At 42.2% G+C, this 21,773-nt stretch overlaps 1 long non-coding RNA gene across 3 annotated transcripts in view; it reads left to right on the top strand.

Moving 5' to 3' along the window:
- The window catches only part of LOC309858296, a 31,117-nt gene extending 9,784 nt beyond the window's left edge, over window positions 1-21,333 (top strand). Inside the window, exons 2-6 of one of the 3 annotated variants that reach the window (XR_014308130.1) lie at window positions 591-732; window positions 7,243-7,431; window positions 7,536-7,713; window positions 19,925-20,703; window positions 20,756-21,333. This is a non-coding gene — a long non-coding RNA (uncharacterized lncRNA). Of the gene's footprint in view, window positions 1-590; window positions 733-7,242; window positions 7,432-7,535; window positions 7,714-13,062; window positions 13,164-19,924 lie in introns of those variants that run through there. The other 2 variants (XR_014308131.1, XR_014308132.1) reach the window with 2 other exon arrangements.
- The last annotated feature ends 440 nt before the right edge of the window (window positions 21,334-21,773 follow it).

Genomic DNA, 21,773 nt, shown 5'->3' with positions numbered 1-21,773 from the left:
CCTACACCAGGATTCTGCATCTGCTGGGGCTGTGCTGTCCGGGCCTATGTGCCTCCTGTTCTTCTAACCCCATCAATTCCACCCATGTTTTAGCCAGAGAACTGTAGGCAGGTGTGGGTGTGTCACTGAAAGCTTTGACTCATCATTCATATCTTTATTGTAAGCTTATAATCTTTATTTTTTCTTTTTCTGGGGTAAGATTTTATTGATTTGTTTGTTTATGAGAATGAATGGGGAGCAGAGGCAGAGGGAGAAGCAGACTCCCTGCTGAGCAGGAAGTCTGACATAGGGCAAGATCCCAGGATTATGACCTGAGCCCAATGCAGATGCTTAACCAACAGAGCCACCTAGGCGCCTCTTTATTTTTCCTTTATTGATTATCTGCCTTTCTGAGGCAGCGTTCTACCTAGGTTTTCATAACTCCACACTAAGGTATTCTTCCACTAGTGTGGCCTATTTTGAGGTAATTCCTATACATTCTGGCTATGCTGCTAAATGATGCTATGATCTTGGACTCTTTTTTTTTTTTTTAACCTCTCTGAGCCTTGGTTTCCTCTGTGCTAATGGGGATAATATACCCTCTTTTGCAGATGTGTGGAGGGCCATGGCTGACTTGGATGCAGTTGGAGTCATCTCACGGCACATGGAATACACAATTTATCTTGCTTCCTGTCTTGATAACGACACCTTGGTTTTCATGCTGTCTTAGAACAAGTAGAACTTGACTTACATGTAAGTTGTGAATTCAGGTACTTTTGACAGAGGTGTTATTTTAGTTTGGTTTAGTTTATTTTAGTTTAGTTTAATTTAAAGCAGGCTCCACACCCAGTGCAGAGCCCAGTGTGGAACTCAAACTCACCACCGTGAGATCAAGACCCGAGCTGAGATCAAGAGTTGGCCGCTCAACCAGCCTAGTCACCCAGGCATCCCTTCTGTTTATCATTTTTCAAAAAATGTGACAAGTAACACTTTTTCTGCCTGGACCTGTCCTCACACCTGCTATGCTGGCCTGGGGGCCAGACGTGTAACTGGTGTGGTGCTGGTGATGATGAGCAAGACAATTGTTAAGTCTTTTTACCCTAATTGCTGTTGTCCTATTATTTCCCCTTTTTTTTAAGATTTTATTTTATATCGTGGTGATATATACAAAAACTGTTGCTTCTGGTCCTGCATTAAAACTTGAATATGTAGGGCATTTTTCAAGGATTCATCCCTGGAGATACAGTATTTGTTTTTCTCTGTCTGACTTATTTTGCTTAGCACAATACACTCTAGGTACACCCAAACTGTTGTAATTATCAGGATCTCATCCTTTTTGATGGCTGAGTAATATACCATTGTGTGTATGTACCACTTCGTCTTCTGTTGCCGGACACTTGGGCTGCTTCCATACCTCGGCTATGGAAAAAAAAAAATGCTGCAGTAGGCTTAGGGGTGCCTCTGTGCTTTCAGAATGTTGAGTCTGATGTGTCAACTGCCACAACAGTCGTAGCAACTCAGGAAGGGAGCCGGGTCCAGGAGGTAAGAGGAGGAGTGCAGCTTTAGGCAATCTGAGTTGAGGTGTCTGTGGGACCCGCAGGTGTAGGTTCTGGTTGGACAGTCAAAATGTAGGAATGGGTGCTTGGGGGAAGAGAGATGCAATCATGCTGTTGCCAAGGGATATATTCCTTGGAGAGAGAGTGACAGTTAAGGATTTAGGGTAATTCCTTCTTTTCTTGGGCAGATAAAGGGGAAGAATAAAGGAGTAGTGGATGGAAGGGGAGGGACGTGGCTTTGATGCCAGGAAGGCATTTTTGCACAGATGTCTAGAGAAGAGAGATTTCAAGGAATGAAATGTCAGCAATGTTCGATGATGTGAAAAGTTGCAAAGCAGCTTGATTAGGGGGTGGGGGTAGATCGAGGAGGTTGTCACTGAGTACTGAAAGAAAATAGGAGGTGAGTAGTGGAGTCCTAAGCCAGACAGACAGAGTGACTGGGCGTGAGACCATGGAGGTCACACACAAGAATAGCCTTTTAGAAAGTTTGATGGTAAAGACACAGACGATCATAACTCCAGACATAGCTTGGACAAGGGTGGGTTTTACAGGCTGTGTTTACCTATTTGCAGGTTGACTGAAGGGAGATGACAGATGGTGCATGCTGCTGGGTGTTGTGGGTTGAGATGGGATCAGGTATACAGAAAAGCACACAGAGAGGAGTGTATGGATGCCCTGACTGCTTCTGTAGAACGCGAGGCCAACATTAGGCATGGAGGGAATGGAACGTGGCTCAAGGAGATGTGCAGTCTCAGATACAGACCACATGGCTCAGAGTCTTACAGGGCTCTCCTTGCCTCTGTGTGGCCCTTCTCACAGGGTTTAAGTTTTGAACAGTCCTTTTGTTTCTCTGGGTTTGGGGTGTGACTGGAGAGACAGAGCAGAGAGCAAGGGCTGAGGAAAGACCAAGAGGGCAGGAACTCACAGAGGGGAGTCTACTACCCTCTCTGCCTTCCCTGGTATGGGCTCTCTCCTGATCTGGATGGACGGATGACCTGCCATTACTTCTTTTAAAAATGCATTTGGCTTTACCCTGCCAGAAAGCAACACATGTTTATTGAAGAATAGTGGGAAACCCCAGAGAAACTGAAGGAAGAAAATAAGCACTCAGCTGAAGACAACCATTCAAAAGTCCTGGCACCTTTTCCTCCCAACTTTCACTGAAGTTGAACAGATAAATGTATATATATGAAGTGATTTCTGGGAAAGACCCCCCCCAAAAAAAAAAGATACCAACAACAAGAGAACAAAGCAGAAGAAAACGGTGTTCATTTTCTTCCTGAGGCTGCCCTTCCTCGATACTGCTACTTGGTTTTACTACCTGCTTTTCTCCCTGGGCTTTCTTGACAAAACATGGTTCCACTACTTTTACCTTCTTCAACGTGTTTGACAGAGTCGTTTGCTTTCAACATGGAGTTTGAGCAAAATGGACTATTGTTTTAAAATATTCTATCATGTGTGCTGTAATATCTCATCCTGGACATGATACAAATGCTATGATAAAAAGAGGAGATGCTTTTAAAGTGATCACCAGAGTTGTGAAATTCATTGGCATGATCCTTCTTTTTTTTTTTTTTAAGATTTTATTTATTTATTTGACAGACAGAGATCACAAGTAGGCAGAGAGGCAGGCAGAGAGAGGAGGAAGCAGGCTCCCTGCAGAGCAGAAAGCCCGATGCGGGGCTCAATCCCAGGACCTTGGGATCATGACCTGAGCTGAGGGCAGAGGCTTAACCCACTGAGCCACCCAGGCGCCCCGAAATGATCCTTCTTTTGAGGGTCATAATTCGTTTAATTTTTTTCTGCTCCAGCTTAACCTTCGCAGTCTTCAGTTGTTATGTGCATTAGACACAGTATTAGCAGTAGTGGCAGTAAAAATACTCCTGTCACCCTTTACAGGTACCATTTTACTAGCATCGCCTTACCACTGTAGCAGCTTTAAACCCTGTTTCCACCCTGTTCATTCCTTTAAATGCCTTTTCTCTCTGGCTTTCCTTAAAACCTTTTCTTAGTTTTTGGTGTTCTATAGCTTTACCACAAAATGTTTAATTGAAGATTTCTCATCTTGCTTGGTATCTGTGCATTTCCTGTATTTCTGGATTTATCATTTCTGTAATATCCTCAGCTGTTTTCTTCTGAAATGTTGACTCTGTCCTTCTGCTGTACTTCCCAGGATTCTTATTTAAACCTCCCGTCTGTTGTTCGTGTCTCTCAAGCTGGCGTTCATCCTCTTCTCCTGCCTCCTTGTGTTGCATTCTGGGGAATGTCTTCACTTCTTGGTGCAGTGTTGTGAAGTCCTTCATTCGGGGCTCATCTACTGCCCCACCATTCTGGTGTGTTTTCTGTTGTGTTTTACGTCTCAGTGATTTTTGGTCCCTGTTTAACTTCCTTCAGTTCCATGTTCACACTTGGCCTGTTGCTTTTGATAGGCTCTTGATCCTTCTTTATTTTTAAATCTCTTTTGTGTTCTTAAACAATTAACATGTAATATTTTCTATTCTGTATCTGATCATTCCAGTGTCTGAAGTCTTCATTTTCCCTCAGTCTTCTGTCTCTCACAGTGGCCTCATTTCTTGCATGCTCTGGGAAGGGATTTTGAGACCAGATTTATTGGAACATAGATGTAATCTCTTTTAATTCTGTTTTTTTGGTGGTTTTTTTGTTTGTTTGTTTTTTCCTGGAGGGTTTGTCTTTCCTTTGCCAGGAGGCTGGGAGTGTTCTTGGTTGGGATCACTTTGGTCCCATTTGAGGGTCCTGGTTTATTAAGGAAATCTCAGGTTCAGTTCCCCCAACTTACCATGTGGTGGGAACGGGGTCTGGAGGGCACAGGCCTGTAGAGATCCTGCAGTGAAAATGGCATTTGTTCTCTGGCACCCTGATTTGTTTCTCCTGAGCTTGTTGCTTACAGATCAGGTTTTGGCTCACTTGTTTCTGCCACCTCCCTCTTCCTGCTTTTTTTCCTACCGTTTTCTAAGTCCTTTGTTAGTTTTCCGATGTCCTCTAAAGCCCAGAAATGTTTTGTGAATTCCATTTGCCATCACTAATTGCAAGTCTCATCCTGCAGCAGGAAGGCCAGAGCCAGACACTGTAATGCTCTACCTCCCACAGAGGAGATTTTAATACCCTCTCCTCGTGTTCAGAAATTCTAGATTGGAGATGGAGTTATGGATACATTACCATCTACAGAGGATTAGTTGCCTATATAATAGAACAAGTATGCATTATTCTAATCTTCCTAAAACTTCCATTTTGCATAATAAATATGAATGAATAAGGAGCCCGCATTACTTTAGTTTATGCAGATGTTCTCTTTCTGTCTCTGGCTCTAGATGGTAGGTTGTAATTTGTATGGTTCATTCTGAAAATTGGGTAACTTCATTCTTTTTTTCTACATGTTGGTGCCATATAAAGTGATGATTTATGGAGATTCAGAGGTAAATATTTATCAACATCTAAATAATTGGGGAAGGCTTCCTTTACAAAAGGTGGAATTATTAAGATCTGTTTAATCACAGAAGGGATATCCTGTAAAGCTAGCCCATAAATAAAAAGTGGGTCAGAAGAACGCAGAGGGAGGAGAGAATTTGGAGGGAGCACGTGTAGGGACACCTACTGCCTATCCCTGTAAGTCAGGGGCAATCCGGAAGGGAAACCTTGTGAAAGGAGGCAGTAGTGTTTAGATGTAATGAGCTACTGGAAACCTCACAGTGTTCTGGTGAAGCAAGTGGTGTGCAATCAATTCCGCCAGCCCAGTTGAAGTTGTGGCTTCAGGCAGCAAGTGAGCAGTCCTTTCTGTCTGCCTTTATCTCCAGTGGGAGCGACTTGTCCTCCTTGAAGTCAGCCTCCAGACATCTTTTCCTGTCGCTACACATCTGTGCATCACTGAGAATTTCTGCGGTTGCTGCTTCATGGAGATGTTTGTCAGTTTGGGGTTTTGTTTGTTTTGTTTTGTTTTTTACCGAGGTTCACTTGCTAACTTTTCTCTTCTCTTAAAAAAAATATATTTAATCTAGGGGTGCCTGGGTGGCTCAGTGGGTTAAAGCCTCTGCCTTAGGCTCGGCTCGAAGGCATGATCCCAGGGTCCTGGGATTGAGCCCCACATCAGGCTCTCTGCTCAGCAGGGAGCCTGCTTCCCTTCCTCTCTCTCTGCCTGCCTCTCTGCCTATTTGTGATCTCTGTCTGCCAAATAAATAAATAAAATCTTTAAAAAATATATGTGTTTAATCTAGGGGCACCTGGGTGGCTAAGTGGGTGGGTTAAGCCTGTCTCTTCAGCTCAGGTTATGATCTCAGGGTCCTGGGATTGAGTCCTGCATCAGCAGGGAGCTTTCTTCCTCCTCCTCCTCTCTCTCTCTCTCTCTCTCTCTCTCTGCCTCTCTGCCTACTTGTGATCTCTCTCTGTCAAATAAATAAGTAAGTAAATAAATCTTTAAAAAATATATATATAATCTCTTCCAGGAAGAGATTATGCTGAGTGAAAAAAGTCAAGCAGAGAGAGTCAATTATCATATGGTTTCACTTATTTGTGGAGCATTAGAAATAGCATGGTGGACAAGGGGAGATGGAGAGAAGGGAGTTGAGGGAAACTGGAAGGGGAGGTGAACCATGACAGACTATGGACTCTGAAAAATAATCTGAGGGTTTTGAAGGGGTAGGGGGTGGGAGGTTGGGGGAACCAGGTGGTGGGTATTAGAGAGGGCACGGATTGCATGGAGCACTGGGTGTGGTGCAAAAACAACGAATACTGTTACACTGAAAAAATATATATATATATATTTCTTCTATCATTACCATGTATTTCAAATGGTAGTGGGGGATGATGGTGTGGGACCCCATGAAGTGAATTTACACTGCCATCTTGACCACAATATAAGTGTCGTACATAGCCGTCCTGTGTCCCCTTTCCTTCTGAAATGGATTCTCTCTTCCCAGCTGTTATCAATAGAAGACAGGGGTCTTTGTTCTTGTAGGTGACTTGTCCAAGATCGCACAGCTTTCGAGGTTTAACCTTTGGTCTGACTGTAGGACCCATTTTCTTTAACTCAGTGCCATGCAACCTACCATGTAGGAGTCTCAATACTCTCCTGCTTTTGAAGCTGTACTCCACAGGCCACATCTACCAGTGCATATCTATTCTTGTCTAGTTCACTCATTTATTGCACACATTTACTGGATGCCAGCTATGTGTTTCAGGCACCTTTCTAGGTGCTGGAGATATGGCAGTGGGCAAGTCAAACACAACCCCCTGCCCTCATTGAGCATGTTCCATTTCCTACTACTGGAAGCATCCACCAGGAACAATGGACTTATGCCAGAAGTCCAGCAATGATATGAGTTCCAGAAATTTCTGAATGGTTCTTTGTGGAAGTGATGATTTGGTGGCAGCCCTCGAGGTAGCTACCTGCACAGGCAAAAAAAAAAAAAGGAGGGCTGGGGTAGAAATGCCTGATGAATGGGCTTCAAGGTCAAATAACTGAACCAGGTCTTTAAGGTCTTATTTAGCTCTGAGATTTTTCAAGAACTTTCCATGATACATATGCATATTATAGAAAAGAACACTATTCAAAGCACACTGTAAATTTGGAGGACGATTGTCTTTGCATTATTTTTGTGATTAAATGACAGTTGTTGATACAGGCACTGTTGTAAGTTACTTATCCCTGTGCCAGCACTTTGTGGTAAATTCTTTTATCATCCTTATTTTTCAGAGGTAGAGACTGATGCAAAGGGAGAAGTTTGGTGGTTCTCCACTGGCCACAGCTAAGCTAGCAAAAAGCAAAAAGCAGAGCCTGCATTGGAACCAGGCACTGTGGCTCCAGACCCCAACTCTTCACCCTTGGGCTTCTTGCAGCACGCCTGCTTCCTTGTCATTAAGAACTTGGTGCAGGAGTTTAACAGTACCTTTAACTTCTAGTTTTTCTTTCTCAGAACTGAATCTGCATTGCAGTGCATCTCTGCATAAACATGTGTTTAATTTTGTCACCTTTAATTTTGTTTTTAGGTAAGATCTGAAGGAGTCAATCTGTTTCTTCTGTGGCTTCAAGCACTTCAGACAAACTTTGCAGAAGAGCAGGTGCTGATTTTTGCTTGCCTCGTGCCTGGTTTCCCAGTGATCATGTCATCCAGAGGGACCTGCATGGTGGAGACACTCATCAGTCCTAGCCCTGGTGTGGCGGATGGTGAGGAACAGTTTAGCCAGCCTTACAGGTTGAAATGACTCTGGAAGTTCTCTTGAGGGATTCCTCAGCTTGTCATGATCCTGAATAGAACCCTTTATTTCGTAGATGGGTTTGGAGGAGGAATTATCCCCTGCTCTTGTTCACAGTAATGTCTTACAGACATTAGAATAGAAAGAATCAGAGCCTTTTTCATATGCAGTGAGGACGGGAGACATTTACTGAAGTGGTGGAAACAGGAATGGAAGGGAGGACTCAGATGTTGGAAACAGAAGGAAGTGGATACACATCATGTATCTGGAGTGTTTTCTTGGCTGTGAATGAAATTTAAATCTGCCATCCAAAACTACTGTTTATTGTCCTCAGCATGATTGTTTCACGAGTGGACATTCATCTGCTCACCCAGCCCTTTATTTTTATGCCGCATTCATGGAAAGACAGTAGCTGCTTCCTGGGAAAGTCATGGCAACCATCTGTGTCCCATGAGTTTTTAAGGAACTTGCCAGTTAGGGCCAATGATTGATTAATGCACATCATTTTATTGCCCAAAGACAGGTATTTGATCCTTAGGCTGACCGAAGCAGAATTTGGCAGAGAGAAGAATAGTTTAGAGGGAGAGGTGGCTTCATGGGACTTTGTACCCTATTTCCAACCCCTTGATGCTCGCTGGCCTGGAGTGTAGTGTGAGCAGGTTCCAAAGGAGGGGCAAATGTATTTTAATAAAGGCCATTTTTTAAAAACCCTTTGAACGTTGGTGAAAGAACTCCTTTTTTTCCCCACTCTGGAGCAAAGATATATCCACAAGAATCACTCCACTCTTGCCGGCCATATCAGGGGAAAGGATCGCTGAGGAGCAAACATGCTTTTTCCTTCAAGTACTATTGAACTGTATGGTTATTCAGGTAAAAGCAAAATCTTGGATAATTCAGGAATGGTCTTTCTCTTGATAGGAAAGAGGAAACATTACTTATTTTCTCCCAGCTCATCCATATTTTGTATGTTTGCTTGTTTGTCTGTTTGTTTGTTTTTTGAGTTGACTCTTTATGATATTTCACTAGAACTTGAATATGTGCTATATCACATCAGCAAAGACCTGGCATACATAATATTTTGTGTGAGAGTGTATGTCAAGCAAACATTTCAGTTCTCCTATCTGCTTTCATATTACCATATTCACACAGAACACTTCACTTCTAACACTGAGGCTGAGGCTGTGGATTTTTCCCTCACCAGGCAACTCTGCAACACCAGCTGGGTGTCCTGTAGTTTCACTCAGCTTTGACACTGTCTGCCTTGATATGGCATCTGATCCCACAGGTTAAGGTCTCAGTCCCGTGAGACTGTTCCATCACATTCAGGTGCCAGTCACAAGTAGGAGGGGCCCATGTTACCCACAACTTCTCTACAACTTGGCTACAAATCAGAGATTTCTTCAGCTCCTCCTCCGGTTCAACTGAGTGGCTTGCAGAACTCTGGGAAACATTTGTTTTCATTTACAATTTATGAAAGGTATTATAAAGGATACAGATGAACAGTCAGATGTAGAGACACAAAGGGCACAGTCTGGGAGGGTCGCAAGCACAGGAATGTATTCCTGTGGAGCTGGGTTTCATCCCCCGCCTGGTACCTGGATATGTTTACTTACCTGGAAGTTTCCTGAAACCCCTGCTTTGAGGATTTTTCTTTAAGATTTTATTTATTTATCAGAGAGAGAGGTGGGGAGAGAGCGAGCACAGGCAGAGGCAGAGGGAGAAGCAGGCTCCCTGCTGAGCAAGGAGCCCGATGTGGGACTCCATCCCAGGACACTGGGATCATGACCTGAGCCAAAGGCAGCTGCTTCACCAACTGAGCCACCCAGGCCTCCCTGCTATGAGGATTTTTATGGAGGCTTCCTTACATAGATGTGCTCTGCTTTTAGCCCCCTCCCCTCTCTGGGGGAATGTAGGGGTTGGGGTGGGGGTGCCGAAGATTCTAAATTCTAATCATGGTGTGGTCTTCCTGGTGATGTGTCCCCACTGAGGAGCCATCTGGGAGCCCACCCAGAGTTGTGTTATTAGAACAAAATACTAAACTCAAAATGGATGAAAGACCTCAATGTAAGATAGGAATTCTTGCCAGTTTTCTTAAGGTGATTCTTTCTCTCTGCTATCCCTCAAGATTCTGTCCTTGCCTCCCTTTTTGACTGCACTGTCCTATTGGGCAATCTTGCCTAATGGGCAGGTGGAATGGACCAGTAGGGTCAAAATGCACAGCTTCTAGAAGACAAAGGGATACTCCAATCTGCTCTCAGGACTTTGGAGTCTTTGTGTTTTTGGTGCTGGCGAAAGGAAATGAGAGAGGAGAGCAGACAAGAAAGAATGCTAAGTCATTAGAGAAAACTGGTGGGATAAAATACAGGCATGATGAGTAGAATGAGTTTAAAAACATGATACCATAGGGTGATTTTTTTTAATACTCAGTAAGAATATTTTTAACAAAGTGAACCATTTAGTTTTGAAATATTCATTCTTAGCATGTTTTGAGTTTTAAGATAGGATAACATTACATGATTGTCAACATTATTTGTCACCATGACTTTTTTTTTTTAATTTTGGATAGGAATTTTAATAAGATAGCATTTTATTTCAGTAGACATTTAAGTTAAAATTTAAATGTATATATGTTCTTTCCCACATATTATCCAAAGGCTACAAATTAGAGTGGAAGAATAAGGAGAATCAAGATACTTGTTTTAAAGTTCTTTTTACACTGTTTTGAAAATATTGTCTTCCTCATTTATTTCCATCATTTACCATGTTAGCAAAATCTACAAACTTGTACTTGGTAAGTACTGATTGGGCTGGGTATAGAGGATGTCCACAGGGAAGCTGCCATTCTCGTTCAAAGTGACCTTTGTTTATTTTTAAGCAAAATAGTCACTTTATTCTTATATTTAATGGTAACTTTATTGTAAGAGGTTTAAAGGTTCCTAATAAATGATTTTACCTATTTGTACAAACTATTTATTTGTACCTCAGGAAGACTGTGGCTCCTAAAATAATTCAACATGTGTCATGATTCTTCTTGGTATAATTATATTTAAAATTAAGTTTTAAAATTTTAATTTTTTATTGAAACTGTTTATTGAAGGCATTGTTTATTTTCTCAGGCAAAGATGATGAAATATACATTCTTGTTGAAGTCTTCTCTTAACGGTGTTGAGGTATGGTGACCCCAGACCCCAGACCTTGCCCAGTGGTGAGGCAGACCATCCCAGGCCATGCAACTGCCCAGAGTAGCCCTTCCTTATATCCTGGATCTTTCATCCACTAGGTGTTACTTACAGCTTCTTATGGAGGGGCCAATATTTGGGCAACTGTGCAACCTAAGGGCAGTAAGCTCCAGAAAGGAAGGAAACATGAGGGAATTTCTAGTTTCACTGCTCAGGGTTTTTTGGATGTTTGTTTGTTTGTTTGTTTTCCCCTATGAAAAATGAAGGCTCACAGGACAGAAGTATCCCTTTGATTGGTGCTGGGGTGGGGAAGCAAATTTTCTTCTCCCTATTATTGGAAAGCAGGCAAAATTAGTTAAAGTGAATAATCAGAAACAATTTGGGAGGGAAAGAGATCACAACAGGCATTAATCCATGTGGTGAATGTGGACTACTAATTCAGTTGTCTTTGGGTGTTTACTTACATACACACAAATGTGCATGCTTGGATCAGGGGAAAACAGCAGAAACTTGATGCCTTTTGAAATATGTGGAAGTACTAACCTTTAGAGGTACCGGGCTGTGTATTTGTTAGCTATCTGTATATGGGTATTTTTTTCAGAACTTGTTTCTGATTTGATAAATAGTCTATATTCACTGTGGAAAACATAGTATACTTTAATATATTGAAATTAAAGTTCTTTATTGAGAACTTGTCTGCCTCATGCAAGTGCCTCCAGGTATATAAAAGGTGGGAGGTCGGGGTACCAGGTGGTGGGTATTATAGAGGGCACGGATTGCATGGAGCACTGGGTGTGGTACAAAAACAATGAATACTGTTATGCTGAAAATAAAAAAAAAAAGAAAGTCAGTAAGAGATCTGGACATACAGCAAGTAGTAGCTCAAGTCCAATACCATGTAACATTTTGTATTGATTATGAAATTTAAAGAAGGAGAAAGGGACTTTTTTTTTATTATTCTATTTCTTTTCAGTGTTCCAGAATTCATTGTTTATGTACCACACCCAGTGCTTCATGCAATAGGTGCCCTCCATAATACCCATCACCAGGCTCACCCAACCCTCTACCTGCCTCCCTTCCAAAGCCCTCAGTTTGCTTCTCAGAGTCCACAGTCTCTCATGGTTTGTCTCTCCCACCAATTTCCCTCAACTCACTTCTCCCCTCCATCTCCCAATGTCCTCTGTGTTACTCCTTATGGTCCAGAAGTAAGAAACCATATGATAATTGACTCTGGTGACTTATTTCACTCAGCATAATCTCTTCCAGTCCAGTTCATGTTGATACAAAAGTTGGGTATTCATTCTTTCTGATGGAGGCATAATAATCCATATTGTATATGGACCACATCTTTATCCATTCATCCATTGAAGGGCATCTTGGTTCTTTCCACACTTTAGTGACTTTGGCCATTGCTGCTATGAACATTGGTGTACAGATGTGCCCTTCTTTTCACTACATCTGTATCTTCTTGGTATATACAGAGTGCAGTTGCAGGGTCATAGGGCAGCTCCATTTTAATTTTTTTGAGGAATTTCCACACTGTTTCCCAATGTGGCTGCACCAAAAAAGGGACTTGTTATTAATTCTGTGGAGCTGGTCAAGTATGATACTCAAAGATTAATTCCTTCAGACATAAAGTAGTTTATACTGATTCTATTCTTCAGATTCATCTACAAGGAAAAGGCTATATAAAACTAAAGTCCCATGGATTTGATTAGGGTAGTATTGGATGTTAAAGTACCTGAAATGATGAAGAATGTCTGTACATTCTTCTAGATTTGTTTCAGTCCTAAAATATTAAATTAGTTATAATGTATGTGAAAATATCCTTACTATTAGAATTGCTTATCCTTTCTCAAATTTTTTAGTGGCTTAGTACTTCCACCGCTGTATGCCATAGCTGTAATAAGCAAGCAGTAACAGGAGCCACCATCACACCTTTGTCAGGTCACAAGGCAGAATCAGAAACAAGTCTACCAAAATATGTCATCCCTAATAATTTCTGGTACTTTAATTTTAAAATTTTAGTTGATATTCATCCAACCAAATATATAGCAGAGGTATATGTTTGTGAGAATTTGAACTGTTTAGGGTGGTGGGTTACACTCACTCCCCTAATCATGTATTCTGTTTCCTTCCAGACATCCCCCATTTGAGACCAGCGCCAGTGTATGTACATTACTACCACTCAAGACAATGAAAACATTTATAGTATAAAAATTCCATACATGGCAATTCACATTGTTTTTATTAAATGGATTATAAAATTCTTTTTGGGAAAAAAGTATCTAGCTATAATCCAAAACACTCAAAATTGAGTTGCTGTACTGCCCCAAATCATACAGGTATGTCATTTCTCTTTTTCTTATATTTTACATAGGTAAAAATACACTAACATATACCAAAGTAATTGACTTATAGGGGTTTTGGTTCCTAAAGGATGCTGGTTCTAGGGATTATGTTTATGGGTGGGCTCTCTCTCTGTTGCCGAGGTGTCAGAGGGACTTCTGAGGTAGCACTTGCCATGCTCTGCTGACATTGCCATGACAAGGTGATCTTGGGGGCCAGGGAGATGTTCTGAGAACATGGTGTTGTGTGCAGTCTCCTGGACCCTCTCATTTTCCTTCCTTTGCTCAAGAGCCAGTGACATCAGAGCACAAGACCAGGGGCCTGTGTTGCCTTCACCCATCCTCAGCACCAGGAAGGCCCTCAAGAATCATGTAGGTGGGCTGTGGGAAGGACCTATTTGACTGCCAAGTGCGTTTTGGCATCTCAGGGGGAGCAGTGGAAGAGCATCTCAGGATTTTGAGGTGCCATGATGGAATGCCTGGAAGAAAAGGCAGACTCTCTTTCGAAGGCTTTCAGTGAAGACCTCTTTCTGTGTGGGGCCCATGGTATACCTTCCCTCTCTTGTGGTCCTTGGTCATAGAGAAATGGGCTTTCCCAGCAGGTAGAGTTGCTTAGAGACTTTGTGCTGTGTAGGGAAGGACAACTTGGGGAGGTTTGATAGGGGCTGCTTCATGGCAGGGGCCTGCTTTTATGCACAAAGCATGGTCCCCTTAGAGCAGGTTCGCTGATGCCCCAGAGTTTCCCAAAAGTGTGACTAGGCCTGAGCTGCAAGAGTTCACACACCTGAGTGGCAGGTAGCATCTTGGTGGAGGAGCACCAAACTGAGGTCCAGAGCACGTGTCCTCATTGATTAAGAACTGACTACAGAGCTAGAGAAACTTACTGTCAAGAAGTCTGAGGGGGATACAGTTACAGTAAAGAGCAGCAAAATACTTACTGAAGATTTTGAAAGGGAGCTTTGGGGTGCGTGGATGGCTCAGTTGGTTAAATGTCTGCCAGAGATCAAACCCTGTGGTGGGGGGTGGGGAGTCCCTGCTAAGTGGGCAGTCTGCTTCTCCCTCTCCCTTTCCCTCTGCCACTCTCCCTGTCTGTGCTCACTTTCTCTCTGTCTCTCTGTGTCAAATAAATTTTATAAATCTTTTAAAACATAAAAATACAAGAAAGATTTGAAACTTAAATTCACTAGTTGTAACATGTAATAGGAACCCTGTAAACAGTAAAAATCACTGCTGAGAACAAAATTGATTTTTTTTAAGATTTTATTTATTTGGCAGAGAGAGATCCCAAGTAGGCAGAAAGGCAAGCAGAGAGAGAGGAGGAAGCAGGCTCCCCACCAATGCAGGACTCGATCCCAGGACCCTGAGATCATGACCTGAGCTGAAGGCAGTGGCTTAACCCACTGAGCCACCCAGGTGCCCCACAAAATTGATTTTCCAAAGGAATATCCCAGAACACTGAGGAAAATTTCAAAGAGCTGGAAATGAGAAACGAATTAGTAAGATCTGAGGTCAGGTCCAAATCTACCTTGCAAGTACCCTGAGGACAAAAGGAGAAAATAACAGAAGTTATAACTGAACTAATGCAGCATTTTCTTGAGCTGAAAAACAGTCATGCCTTCAGTTCATAAAGCCTTCAAGTCCCAGGGAGAATTAGCTGAACAGACTCAAACCAAAACAGACATAAACCTATTTGACTTTCAGGGACTAAGAAAAAATTGTCAGAGTTCCAAACAGAAACCACCAGTTCCTTCTAGAAAATGAGACAGAGTATCATTGAATATTGACTTTAAGCTCTATCCCTCAGAGCTGAAAGAACTCTCTTTCTTAGAACTCTTGCTTCCTATCACATATGTAAGCAGATGTCAGATTGATTAACCTTGTAAATTGGTTTAAGTTCTAACTCTACAAACAAAATGATAAAGAATTTGGTGACAATCTAGGGGCATGTAAAAATTTGGGAAGTGGTAGACTACCTTAGGTAGAGATAAGACCCACAGACCATAGAAGAAATGACATGCCACTTTATTTTAAAAATTTGAGAAAGATTTGTATATCAAAAAAGAGTAAAGCTGCATGTGGGCAACAGGCTGTGAAAAGCATCTGTAACATCAGCTGTTCAAGGAGTTCATGTGTCTGACGTGCCTACAAATTGAGAAGAAGACAAACAGTCCGATTGAAAAACAGACCAAATGAGAGGAAGGAGAAGTTCATGGAAGAGGAAACAGAAATGACTCTGGATTTCATAGTGAGCCAGGGAACACCATTAGTTCTGGACCATGTTGAGACACCTTTATTCACTCACCCTGTAGACAAAAACTAAAAATCATCAGGTAGACAAAAATTTGCATGAAATCATATATAAGAAACTCAGCCCCACTCTTTGATAAATTTTACAGTCTATCTTGTGTGATTGTTAAGTCAATTCAAAACAATCTGTTTAGAGACTCTCTTCCCTACTTGGTTACAAATTTTCAGGGAACCATCACTGTATTCATTGAGAATAAGTTCCTCATTCTTGAAAAATACATTTGAGTGATGAAAAATAGCAAGAATAGCGGAATAACCACAAATTCAAGGTTCTAGTTTTCCCCCGCCCTTAGTTGGAAAGGAAACTTTTCACACATGTGAGTCATCTACTTTTATTATCTGGCTTTCTTAGTTTCCGCAAAGTCTGACGTCCTGAATCAGTTTGGATGGTTGTCTCATCCTAACTCAAACTGTCTTAAAGATTAAAAAAAAAAAAAAAACAAAAAAACCTTCAATCTCATGAAGAAGCAGCTCATGGCAGGGCTTGCAGAGAATGTGTTTTATTCACGCTGTCTCCATGATTTTCTCCATTTTTCCCTACTCTGCCCTTTCCCTCTGGCCAGTTTGTCTTCCACCCCCTGATGACTGTGTTATGGCTGCCCGCAGTGGGGGCACTGCTTTCCTTGTTCACATTCAGAGACAACCCAGATATTTCTGTAAAGCCCTTCCCGTTTGTGTGTGTGGGACAACCTAGGTTACTGTCTCTCGTAGAACAGTAACAAGGCACTGACTGTCGTGCAGCTGGCTGTGTGAATGGCCCAGGAGGAACATGACTGGCTTCCATGACAGAACCCTTCCCTTTAGTGTGGATGGGGCCAGCTTCCTGTGAGTCACCTGGGCTGCAGTGGAGGAGGCACACAGTGCACTGGGGTTCAGGAAGGGGGAGGGAGGAAGGATGCTGGCAGTCAACTCTCCAGATCCAGTACTACCACACCCTGAAGATAGTCCTACCTAGAAATGTCCCTGCCATTGTACAGACTCAATATGTCTCAGTGAGCTCTTCTAGTAGTTTTTTTAGTGCCACTGTAGCAAATGACAAATTCTCAGTGGCTTGAAACAACACAAATTGATTATCTTGCAGTTCTGGAGGTCAGAAGTTCAAAAATCAGTCTCAGTGTGGTAAAATCAGGGTGTTAGCAGCCTGTGTTCCTTCTGGAGGCTCTAGAGGAGAATCCACTTTCTTGCCTTGTCCTGCTTCTAAAGCTGCCTGCATTCCCTGACTTGTGGCCCTTCATTGCACCACCTTTTATCCCTCTGTTTCCAACTTCACATTGCCCTCTGATTCTGATCCTCCTGTCTCCTTATGGATCCTCATGATTACATTGGGACCACCGAGGTAATCCAGGATAATCTCTCCCCCCTCACACCTTAATTTAATCATGCTTGCTAAATCCCATTTGCCAGGTAAGGTAAAATACTCAGAGCTTCTTGGGCTCAGGGTATGGTCATCTTTGGGGCAGTCTCTATTCAGCTGATCAGTTGCCTCTTGTGCTCCCTTTTATGCCTCACACCTCATCTCACACGTGTCTGCATTGCAAATGAGAAATGCAGCAATTTAAACCATTGAATATTAGATTTTGGAGATAGTTGCGGGAATAAAAGCACATATAATTTTATTTGTGTCCTAAAAGATTTTGTTTGGAATTTTAAATTTTATCTAATTGTCCCTAGGTAAATTAAATATGATTCAATCAGTTGATCTGAAAAATCTTTTTTTCAAAGAGTATACCGCTGTTGTAAAGGCCCTTCAAAACAGTATTTTGAGTGCTGTTTCCAAATAAAGTTTACACTTTCACCCTTATCACTGTATTAAAGGTCATGTTTGAGGGTTTTGTGTGTGTGTGTGTACTTTTTTCCAAAGTGAACTTGCTTCTCTATCTAAAATTAATACCTCTAACAGTATTTTTCACCAGGGAGGAGAGGAATTAGTGTACCTTCTAGACTAAGTTTTCTTTCCACGTGAAGAGTCTGTTAGGACTAATATTCATGGTAGAAGGAAAAGACAGTAGCTCTTACACCCCATATACTATGTTGACAACAGCAGTATAAGCCTGACCAAAGCTGTACATCTTGGTGCATCATTTCAGCTGAAACATGTTCAGTGAAGTATGATTTATTCCTTAGTAATTCATTTTTGTGTGAGATAAAAGTACATCAACAGAAATTGGGGAAAGCAGAGTGGTAATTTTAAAATTTCATCAGTGACTGTTTTTTTACCAGTTCTATATATAAGCACATTAATTGATATTAAAACCCATGAAAGTTCATTTGGGAATAAAAAAGAAAGTTTGAGGTGGTATTGATTTTTTAATGATATTTGTATTTATGTGTATGATTACGCTTAGTTACACTTTGATTGAGTCCAAATGTGCCCTTAACAATAATCCATGGGCTCTGGGTTTCCTGAAATTGTATGTCATGGGGTGAACAGTTAGAAAAAGTGAATCCCACAAATTGACAACCCTATGGGGGTTTATATATTACACAAACACATTTGTTTGTTGACTGCCACTCCAGTACTTTCTGTGTCCTAGAGCTCTACCCACGTGGTGCAGGCTGCCCCCATCTGTGCTGGAGAATCATGACAGGGCATTCAGTGGCCTTAGGCATCCCCACAGAGCTGCAGTTGCATCCTCTCATTTCCCACCTAGTTTGTGGGCATCCCCCTTTAGCTTGACCCTGACAGTGGACAGGTCTCAGTATGAGCTGTCTATGGGAAGAAACAAGATGTTGGGGGGCAGCGGTAGTTCTTGATGGGAATTTTTAAGTGTCAGGTTGTATCTTGCAATTTTCCGAACCCTGGCAGTGCAGGCCTGGGCCAACCTGGTATGTCTGTTTCACCGACCAAATCTTCCTCAAGTGCCCAAGAAGTGAAACCATATTTGCATTTGCCACCAGAATCAACTAATACTAAATAATAGTTGAGAATTCCAGCTTGATTATAGTGAGTGGAAAATGGACCTCTCTCTGGTTAATTCTTACATATGATTTTACTGTTCATCTTCATAAAAGGGATAAGAAATGAGGAAACGTGGATTATCAGTTTGTTTTCACTCTCATCACTCACTGCAGTTATAATTTTCAAAATACCAAGATGTTTTTCTAAAGTAGTTATTTATTTATTTATTTATTTGTGGAGGGAGTAGGGACTAAGACTAAGGAAAGCATTGTTCTATCAAGAGAAGTCGTTTTCAATTTATGGTATGATGGGAAATCCATCTCGTATGTCCTATTTGGATAACAGAGCTCACTTTTAATTTTTTCAAACTTCCTTTGATTTTTTAATTGAAGTATAGCTGACCCACAATGTTGCATTCGTTTCAGATATAAAACAACAAGATTTGACAAGTCTGTATGTTATGCTGCGCTCGCCGTACTGTACCACCAACCATATTCCCTATGCTGTGCCTTTCGTCCTGCAACTTATTAATTTTGTAACTGGAAGCCTGTTATCTCCCACTGTATTTCACGCATTTTGCCTGTCCACCCGCAGCCTCCTCTTTGGAAACGATCAATTTGTTCTCTGTACTTATGGGTCTCTTTCTGTTTTTCTGTGTGTTCAGAGAACTTTTTAAGATAATTTGGTGCCTTTAAACATATTCCTTGATTTACATTATTTTGGATACGTATTTGCCATGTTACCCAATTAGATATGTAATGACTTCAAAATTTGGGGGCTTAAAACAACCCTTTTGTCATATTACATATGTTTTGGGGGTCAGAAATTAGGGCAGGATCTCATGGGGCGATTTTTATGCTTAATACGGCATTAACTGAGGTCAGTGGGTGGTGGCCTTCAGCAGGCGGCTGCTTGGTCTAGAGGATTCAGGATGACTTTATGCACATGCCTGTCACTTTGATGGGTACAGTTGGGAGGTGAGGCTAGATGGCCCTCCACTTCCGTGCAGTCTTTGTAACAAGGTTGTTGGACTTCTTTCCTGTCCACTCAGAGCTCCAATAGCAAATGTTCCAAGAGAGGGGTTCCTTCTGGACTTGGGCCTGAAACTGACACGTTTATTTCACTGTTTAACACAGTCACATAGCCCATGTGAATCAAAGGGAATGGGGAGTCATCGGATTTGTGATCATTTTTTAACGTGCTACATATGTTCATATGTGCATTTTTTCCCGTTTCTCTGACCTGTGGGAAAATGGAAGTTATTGATTAAAGAGTCACAGGTTATCAAGCCGTACGAGAGGCTTCAGACTTAATCCAACCTCCATACTTTATAGATTAAAGAATATATATGTAGGTGCACATGTACATCTCCATATCAGTTATTATATATACACTTGTATATCACTAAAAATGGTATCTGTGGATCAGCCAATTCTTCTTTCTTCATAGGAATGAAAAGGACTCGTCATTCCCTGGCAAATCTGAAGAAAGAAGCCAGAGCAAGAGTAAGGGAGAAAGAGAGTGAGAGGAGCATCTGATGGGATAGGATTTCTTACAAAAGGACTCCTGAAATGACCAGAGAAAACAGACCAACAGAAAAGGGCAGACTTTGACCAAGCGGTGCTCAACGACGTGAATATCCACATGGAACAGAAGAGGTTTTAACGCTATTCCCTACTGATGTAGCCTACATACTAAAGAGGACATCAGAAGTTTTCTGGAAGATACCATAGAAAACCATTTTGAGGACCTGGGGGCGGTGGCAGAGATGAGTGGAACAGAACACCAAAAACAGGAAGCCCAAGAAAGCTTGGGTGCCGCTTCCAGTCGGCGACGAGAGAAGAATTAGGCACGAACCAGTCAGCTGGAAAAGACTGGGAGCAGGGGACAACAGTCGAAAAGGACGGCTGCCAGGAGCAACTCGACAGTCTCACTTTTATTGGATAGAAAACAATAGCCAATAGAAGGATTGAGGAAGGTCAAATGTTAATCCCATCTTGCTGACAAGCAAGAAGGAGGATAAAGTTTATAGTTAAACAAGCACATTGAAAGAACTCTTGTAACTAACAACGGGCACTTCTGGGAAGAGAAAGGCTCGATGGCGGATAAGGGAGGCAGGCGGTTTTCATTCCACCCTGAGCTAACCTGGCATTCCCGGGTGCTCCGCTTTCCTGAAGCAGGCGGCATTCCGCCCTGGGCCGGCCGGGCTTCCAGCCAGCGCAGCTTCTGTGAGGGGGCTGCATTCCGCCATGAGCAAGCGAGGTATCCCCCGCTGCCCAGCTTCTGTGAACGGGCGGTGTTCCGCCCTGAGCAAGCTGGGCATCCCCAACTACCCAGCTTCACAGTCATATATCATCCTTTTCCCCAAAGACCTGTTGCCAGTATATGTATTTCTAGAGGTCATATGTAAATGTGCTTGGTAACTAGTAAAATCCTCCAGGGGTTACAGTTGAAGTAACAAGTTGTTCCGAGGGGCACCAGCAGTTGGGAAGTTGGACTCTTGTCATTCCAAGGTTCCAAACAAAAAAATCTTGCCCAACAAATGACAAGACTAAAACTATTAAAGGCTCTATGGAGATACCAGATAAGGAACTGTATACAACTCTAAATAGGAGAACTAGGAATCAAGAAGGATAGATAGGTAACTTCAAAACAATGAAAATCCTAGAGCAGAAATATCCCAAGGAGAAAGCCATCAGCCAAGAAACATGAAAAGATTCCTGAAATCCTCAGTGATCACAAAAGAGCAAAGGAAAACACAATGTGTTAGTGTTAACCCAAGGAGGCAGACCCCAAAGAGTGTTGCTTAATCCAATGAATTTAATCGTGAAAAAAGGATTTAATCATGGAGTGGGGCACCTGGGCAGCTGCTTTATCTGGGGTCCTGATGCCAGTGTCTTGGGCTCCAGACGTTCCTGGGGCTCTTTGCTCAGCAGGAAGCCTGCTTCTCCCTCTCCCACTTCCATGGCTTCTACTCCTTCTCAAATTGGACTTGCTCTCTCGCTGTCTCTGTCTTTCTGTCCAATTCGTCAATAAATCAAACAATTCCTTCAATTCAAGAAGTAAAAGTCAAATGTTGATGCATGGTGCCCTAAAGAACGACAAGAATATGGAGGGTTGTTTGATGATTTTTTTAAGATTTTCTTTCTTCCTTTGACAGAGATGAGAAGGAGGGAGAGAGACAGGCAGAGAGGCAGGGGTAAACAGGCTCCCTGCTAAGAAAAGAGCCAGATGCAGGGCAGGGTGCGCAGGCTGCTGCCTCGCCAAGTCCAGCATGAAGCCCTGCAGCAGCTCCAGC

Source organism: Mustela nivalis, assembly GCF_964662115.1.
Source record: "Mustela nivalis genome assembly, contig: HAP1_SCAFFOLD_2146, whole genome shotgun sequence".
NCBI classification, from domain to species: Eukaryota; Metazoa; Chordata; class Mammalia; order Carnivora; family Mustelidae; genus Mustela; species Mustela nivalis.
This window is presented reverse-complemented; position numbering and strand designations above follow the sequence as displayed.